The 8,038-nt window shown below is 41.7% G+C and overlaps 1 long non-coding RNA gene across 1 annotated transcript; it reads right to left on the bottom strand.

The window, feature by feature from the left end:
- Positions 1 to 1,801: 1,801 nt before the first annotated feature.
- On the bottom strand, positions 1,802 to 7,696 carry LOC121014597 (uncharacterized). The gene is made up of 2 exons (XR_005783299.1): positions 7,482 to 7,696; positions 1,802 to 2,127 (listed from the first exon to the last, which is right to left on the bottom strand). It is a non-coding gene; the product is annotated as an uncharacterized LOC121014597 (long non-coding RNA).
- Positions 7,697 to 8,038: the final 342 nt, after the last annotated feature.

The following is an 8,038-nucleotide window of genomic DNA, read 5'->3' as shown; positions in this document are numbered from 1 at the left end:
TAACGGACTGAGCCACCCAGGCGCCCCTAAAACCAAGTATTTTAAAATGAACAGAAAAACCCATATGTTGGTAGCACATTATAAATAAATGGTTATCTATGATGGTTAATATTAATGCGCTATACCATAAAGAACCATGCTGAAGTCAGAGGTCTACACCACATAATAGTCATGATGTTCCCATAATACTCATTCACCATTTCAATATATTAGAGAAAACATATTTTTTTCCTGAATTATAGCTCTGGAGTTCTCTGACTGCTTTGAAGCCTGGTTTATAAATACCAGCTTTTGGTGACACAGCTTCTTTATTAAGGACCTAACAAAAGACACTAACCTACACAGTGATTTCTACCAGTAGAAGAAAAGGAAGCGTAAATTCATTGCACGCCAAGGGAAAAATTCAACGGTGCTTTCAAAGGAGTGCAGCTTAATTACCTCGGGACAGGGAAGCCAATTATAGTTTGAAAAATTAAGAGGGGGCAGACAAAATGTTTGTGCTTTCTCTTCTCTTCATTTGATGTAGTTTTGATGAAAAGATTGAGAACTGTTGATGAGCAGGGCAGAAGCAAAGGTAGCAGGGCTCGGGTGCTCCTCTTTTCCTGTATTTGATTATGTGAAATGTGTCAGAACAGTGCCCTTGTTGGGCTTGCCAGTAGCCTCCAAGAGGTGGCACATAAATCCCCGTTTATTATTATTATTATTATTATTATTTTAGAGAAACGAGCCTTCCATTGACCCATGAAGTCATAGAGTGAAAAAGAAAAGCACATCTTTGGGTCGGGTTCCATGAGTAATAATTCCAGTGGGGATGTGTTGCTCATTGGCGTTCTCCTGTTGTTTTAGTCCCGTTACTTGAATAAAATTGTTTTTTAATTAAAAACACTTTTTTTTTCAAAGTGTATTCATTTTTGAGAGAGCACAAGTGGGGAAGGGGCAGAGAGTGAGGGAGACACAGAATCCGAAGCAAGCTCCAGGCTCCAAGCCATCAGCACAGAGCCCGACGCGGGGCTCGAACCCATGAACCATGAGATCATGACCTGAGCTGAAGTCAGATGCTTAACCGACTGAGTCACCAGGTTCCCCTTAATAAATTTTTTTTTAATTAGGGCAAAAGCTCTGATTTTTAAAGAAACTGCCCAGTCTCTCTCTCTCTCTCTCTCTCTCTCTCTCTCTCTCTCTTTAGGAGAGAGACACAGGAAAAATGGTTAGGAAACTTTGGGGCCTGCTGCCTGATTTTGAGAACGCTGATTCCTTTTGGGATAGTTGTCCTTTGTGCACATTTACATTTTCAAACTGTCCAGGAGGGCATGGCATGGTGATGAAGCCTGTGGCTTGGGAGTCAGACAAAAGTCACACCACAGCTCATTTTTTTGAGAAAGAGAGAGAGAGAGAGCTCAAGCAAGGGAGGGGCAGAAGGTGAGAGAGAAAGAATGAATCTTAAGCAGGCTCCACGCTCAGCACGGAGCCTGACGCAGAGCTCGATCTCACAACCTGGGGATCACCACCTGAGCTGAAATTAAGAGTTCAACGTGCAACCGACTGAGCCACCCAGGCGCCCCACTGGGACTATGTATCTCTAATATTTTGCTTTCATTCCTAGCCTGCTGCACATTTTCATCATGGATGGGCACCAGATTTTATAACATCTTTTTTCAGCATGACTTGAAAGGATCACGTGAACTTCCTCCTTTAATTCATTAATTTCAGTCAATCACGTTATTATTTTTTGCAGTGTTTGCATTTCTAGAATAAAGCCGACTTGCTTACAAAGAAGAATGACCTGGTCACTCATTTAATACAGTATTAACTTTAACCAGTTAAGAGTTTATTTAGGGTTTTAGCATCTACGTTCAAATAAGAGGCTCCTTAAGTACACCAAAGACAGCCCAGCTACTAGTGACAACAGTGATGGTCATACAAAAGGTTAATGGGTCCGAGAAGAATATCCAAAGGTTAAATGAATTTCTCGTGCTCAGAAGACGTGGACTCGGTATACTGCTGTCTGGAATCACCAGGGGGAACTCTAGGCATCCTTTGGATGAATCTTCATGGAATTTTTTGTGCATGTTGTTACAGGTCACCTCCAGGGAAGATCCAAAGCAATCCAGGGGTAAAGGAATTGCCCTGTGAATGAAGCAGATGAAAAGTTATGTTTCGGTCCAGAAATCGAAAAAGGAATGAGTCAGGATATCGTTTTTTAAAAACTACTGTAGACAAACATGGGCCACTTGAACATGAATGTAGATACTGGATGGTGGTGGGGTCGGGGCAGGTTTGCTGCACGTGCATCTAGAGGAAGTGGGTTAGAATCCTAGGTCTTTCGCTTGTCATAGGGATTCTTATGCTGGACTTCGCTTTGCGGGGAGACAACAATTCCAGAAGTAATAGGTAAAGTTTCCTGGGGTCAGATTCTGTAGCTTTCATTAAAAAGCCAAGTGTCCCTGACTTACTCATCGTTAGACTTGGGTGTGTGACTTTCAGTGGTCCGACCTCCCTCTGGCTGCCCTCTCTATCAAGGGGGACGGTCAGTCCCAATTACTTCAAAGACGAGATGTGGACTCAAATTATAAAAAGTCGAATCTAAGTGTATATGCACAGAAGGACTTGTTTTAAGAATAAATAAATATGGCAGGCAATAAAATCTTACAGACCATTTACCTTGAAATCAAGCTTCTGAAAACATTCAGCAAATATTTAGATAAACTGAGGCATCCAATTGTAGAACAGTAGGATTCTCTCATAAAATCTACGCACACACACATATTCTTTCCTCCACAAATCCCACTGTTATCACTACCAAAGAAACTGTGTTGGGCTGGATTAACCTTATCCATCAAGCGTAGTGTTATGCTAAAGCTAACATTTCAGCAAGGCTTCCTGATTTGTTAATAGCTGAATAAACACACGGCCTTCCTTTAATGGAACACATAAAGAAGCTGCTGGAATTGTAGCACAGAGAGCCATGGGAAGATAAAAAAAAAAAAGCTTACTTTTTTTTTAAAGTTTATTTTATTCATTTAGAAAGAAAGAGAGAGTGGGGGAGAGACAGAGAGACAGAAGGAGAGAGATAATGCCAAGCAGACTCCGTACTGTTAGCACGGAGCCCAATGTGGGGCTTGATCTCATGAACCACGAGATCATGACCTGAGTGGAAATCAAAAGTCAGATGCTTAACGGACTGAACCACCCGGGTGCCCCAAGAAAAGGAGAATTTAAATAGCAATCTCCCTTGCTCTGGATTTCATATCCTTCATGTTTCCCATTTGATCCCATGTGGATTGGTTGCTTGAGGTTCTTTTAACTCAGAACCCTCACATTTTGAAGGCTGAGCTTTGTTTCTTATCTAACTTGTGGGTTTCCTATTGGAGCATACAAAGGCTAGATCATTCCACCTTGGGACTTGGAGATATCAGATAAGGTGGTCTCCATGAGTGTAACATGTTTCTCAGCTGAACTAAATTACAAAATTCTGATCAATGGGAATCAAGGTAATGGTGATAATGTCTCCTACTTTTTACAATCTTACTTTGCAATTCTCCGAAGGAAATTCCATTGTATGAGATGGTCTCATCTCAGCTCCCCAAATAAAATTGATCGTAGATGTGTCAAAGTAGAATCATTTTGAACTACTAGGGGCCAAAATTTTCTCCTATGTGATTGTATGACTGGACAATGGCAAAGTGGATGCTATGAAAAATTCTAAGTGCGGTGAATATTGAGGCTTACAGGGGAGGCAATCACTTATACCAGAAGACAAGGAACTTATAGAATCAAAAAGAATAAGTTAATGAGATATCAAGCCAATGGAAGCATTTTATTAGAAAGTAGGGCTGTACACCTGTCAGAATGGCTAACAACTCAGGCAACAACAGATGCTGGCAAGGATGTGGAGAAAGAGGATCTCTTTGGCATTGTTGGTGGGAATGCAAGCTGGTGCAGCCACTCTGGAAAACAGGATGGAGGTTCCTCAAAAAACTAAAAATGGAACGACCCTATGACCCAGCAATTGCACTACTAGGCATTTATCCAAGGGAGACAGGTGTGCTGTTTCGAAGGGGCACATGCATGCCCATGTTTATAGCAGCACTATCGACAGTAGCTAAAGTATTGAAAGAGCCCAAATGTCCATCAATGGATGAATCAATAAAGAAGATGTGGTATGGGACGCCCAGGTGGCTCAGTTGGTTGAGCGTCCGACTTCGGCTCGGGTCATGATCTCGCGGTCCGTGAGTTCAAGCCCCGCGTCGGGCTCTGTGCTGACAGCTCGGAGCCTGGAGCCTGCTTTGGATTCTGTGTCTCCCTCTCTGTCTGCTCCTCCCCCGCTCATGCTCTGTCTGTCAAAAATAAATAAACATTAAAAAAAAAAAAAAGATGTGGTACAACATGAATGTCTGTTGAATGGTTTCTAAGTGCCACGCACTAGCCTGAAGGTTTTATATACACATGCACTTCATTCAATCTTCCATTATTGGTCTCATTTTACATAAAAGGAAACTGTGACATTAAAGAGAGATTTCACTGTCCACAGTTTCCTCAAGTGCAGGGCCAATATTTGAAAGTCAAGGTAGTTTGACTCTCGACGTTACGGTCTAAGATATGTTTGCATGCAAATCTTTGGAGTACCAAATCAGATGCCCAAACAAAAAGGTTTATGTGACCCACAAGATGTCAGGCAGTTACTGCAAATGGGAACTTTCCAATTAGAAACCATAGACAAAGATGAATCCTGGTCTGGTTCCTTGAAATTGAGCCTCTTGTCTTCAGGGAACTGAGTTCCTATGTCCTTTCTTGCTCTTGTTTCTGGATGAGTGGACAAGTCAGCAAAGACCTCACTGTAGTGAAGTTATGAAAAAATACAGCGTCAGGCCCGAGGCAAGAATGACTAAAGAATCACCTGATCCACTGGAATGTCCCCTCATTCTGACACATTTATGCCTGCATGACAAGAAGCCATCTGAATGCTGATGGCCATGACTGTGAGATGTTCAAGCACAAAATACACATGTCCTAGGACCCCATTTTAAAAGGAGATTTGCATTATGTCTAAGAAAATGCTGCTTGGAAAATATGCATACAAAAATGTGACTTAAACTCCTAGCTACGTGAGAGTACAGATAAATCGTGTTTTTTCTGTTAATTTCTTTTTTTTCTATCCTAAAATTTAGGTAATGCGTGTAACAAAACTGGTAGTTTTAAAAACCAATTGAACAAACAAGTGTTAAGTGTCTACTATGGGTGAGACATTTTGCTAAGAAATTCAAGACACAGCTGGTAAACTTCAGGGACCAGACCTTGTTGGTCTTCACCATCTCTGTGGCCCCGCTGCCCTGGATTGGCACTGAGTAAGGCCACATAAGTATTTGTTTAATAAACAAATGGAGAGAGACTCATCCACAACTGAGAAATTAATATTTTGTAGGTGTTGTGATAGAATTATACACAGTGGAAGCAAGGAGGGGAAAATTCACTGGTGGGTGGGTGGGGTTGAGTGTTGTGAACTGGAGACTCTAGGATGTGATGCCCGAACTGCACCTTATAGTAAGAGGTGAGGGGAGTTAGGAGGGCATGATGCCCGGAGGGTGAGCAGGAAACCAGAGGGAGGAAGCCCATCAAAGTCAAAGGAAGCTGGATGAAAACAGCCTGGTGCCGGCCAGCTCAGGGTTGTTACAAATAGCGAAAGGAGGAGACAGAGAGAGAGCAAGAACATTGCAGGGAAATGAAACTTCTAGATTAGCAGGAAAAGTCAACATTGACTTTTTTGCAGATGAAAAGACCAAGGATTACAGGCAAAACAAATTAAGACCATGAAATAAAATGACATGACAGGCGCAGAACATGACAGAATCAACAGATTCAAGAAAACACAAGAAGAAAGGAATTATGGACCAAATCTGAACAAAAGGTATTCCTGTAGAAACTCTAATTAAGTGCTATCTCCATTTGCATAAAAATGGCACAGATCCTTCTTTTTGGGTGGTAGTTCTGAATGGTTTTTTTTTTAATTTTTTTTTCAACGTTTTTATTTATTTTTGGGACAGAGAGAGACAGAGCATGAATGGGGGAGGAGCAGAGAGAGAGGAAGACACAGAATCGGAAACAGGCTCCAGGCTCTGAGCCATCAGCCCAGAGCCTGACGCGGGGCTCGAACTCACGGACCGCGAGATCGTGACCTGGCTGAAGTCGGACGCTTAACCGACTGCGCCACCCAGGCGCCCCGAGTTCTGAATGGTTTTAATGGACTTCTGGCTTATCTTTTTTTTTTTCTAAAATAACTATGCACTTTATCACTATGTCTTTACTAAGAATATACTTAAAGAGGACATATCAGAAACTCATAAATAGGTTGTAGAGTTATACAAATATTTAGTAAAATGTTTTTAAAATGCCAGCCTAGGAAGTTACAGAGAGGGAGGGAGGCAAACTATAAGAGACTTTTGAATACTGAGAACACACTGAGGGTTGATGGGAGGTAGGGGGGAGGGGAAAGTGGGTGATGGGCATTGAGGAGGGCACCTGTTGGGATGGGCACTGGGTGTTGTATGGGAACCAATTTGTCAATAAACTATATTTAAAAATAAATTTAAAAAATAAATAAAATGTGTGTGTTAGGAAATAAGCCTTATTTATCTAGGTTATTAAATCATTATGCAATTAATAAAATCTGATTTCCAAATTTAAAAAATAAAAATAAAATGCCAGCCTAGGGATTCAATTGATTTCTCAATAAATACTGTTAACATGTAGCAAGTGCAGTAAGTATATTAAAAAGAGAAAGAAAGAAAGAAAGAAAGAAAGAAAGAAAGAGAAAGAAAAGGAAAGAAAGAAAGAAAGAAAGAAAGAAAGAAAGAAAGAAAAGGAAAGGAAGAAAGAAAAAGAAGAAGGAAGGAAGGAAGGAAGGAAGAAAGGAAGGAAGGAAGAGAGAGACAGAAGTGGGGAGGGAAAGAGGGAGGGAGGGGAAAGTGAATCCTTCCAGATCTTGCTATATGTGCAGATAGTAGACTGACCTACTGTCAAGAGCAGGACTCACTGCTCCATCAAGAACTTTGTCTCAACAAGCATTATTTACGTCTGGGTATTCTATCCCTTATTGCCACTCATTGCGAAATAACCTGAAGTCGTGTGTTAAAATGAATCAGAAGAGGAATGAAGGGACTGTCCATGGCCATAACTAGAAAGAAAGGAGCCTCAAGGTCACTGAGAACGGCCGTCCATTACGGTCCCACAAATAACACGTAAATCGATAGTCCTCCTGAAAGCCCGCTGCTAATACGGGGAATAACGTCCCCACCTGGAGCAACAATTTCAATAGCAAACGTTTTCTTTCCTTGAAGGACGTTACATACAGACCCTTCCAGAGAATCTGTGCTGTCTTCTCCCCTTTTGGTAGAAGAAAAAAAAAAGGGTTCAAAACTACTGTAATTTCATCGTAAGCACTTCTGCTCCAGTTTCTAACTTCGTGTCCTTTTCATCTTAATTACCTTACTCGGTAGCCACGCCTGTGTCACCGGTGCCGCACAGACCCTCTTCTCCAACCCCACGTGCAGCCTTTCTGGCAAATGCAGAGCATGTCATTTTCTGGGTGAGTAACAGGCAGCCGGGCACGACGCAGTCAGTCGCTGAATTTTATGCCGCTGCAACTTGTTTAATCAAATCGAGGCAGATATGGTTGATTACATGGACAAAAAGCGACTGAACAAACGCATTTGTTCAGGAGTAACTAAGCATCAGATAATATTATGTAATGCGGAAGGAAGTAACTCCCTGGCTTAATGTTACGGTTTCCATGGCAACTGCATCAGTGGAGGGTGAAGGAGTTCAGAAATATTGGTTTCTTTCCGCGCAGACGTAGAGTATCTCATGCACATGATGCATTTGGTGTCTTTAGAAAAGTATTCCGCTCGTTAGGGAGTGATCTTAGTTATTAATAAGTGAAAATACTGGGGCTATAATCTTAGAGTGAAAACAGGTTGGCATTGCATTTCCCAAGTTCTTTAGGGACAGGAGCGATGCTCAGGTTGGTAGAGGGAGAGGGCCA

This window comes from Herpailurus yagouaroundi, unplaced genomic scaffold (genome assembly GCF_014898765.1).
Source record: "Herpailurus yagouaroundi ecotype Mexico unplaced genomic scaffold, PumYag 203, whole genome shotgun sequence".
Classification (NCBI taxonomy): Eukaryota; Metazoa; Chordata; class Mammalia; order Carnivora; family Felidae; genus Herpailurus; species Herpailurus yagouaroundi.
This window is presented reverse-complemented; position numbering and strand designations above follow the sequence as displayed.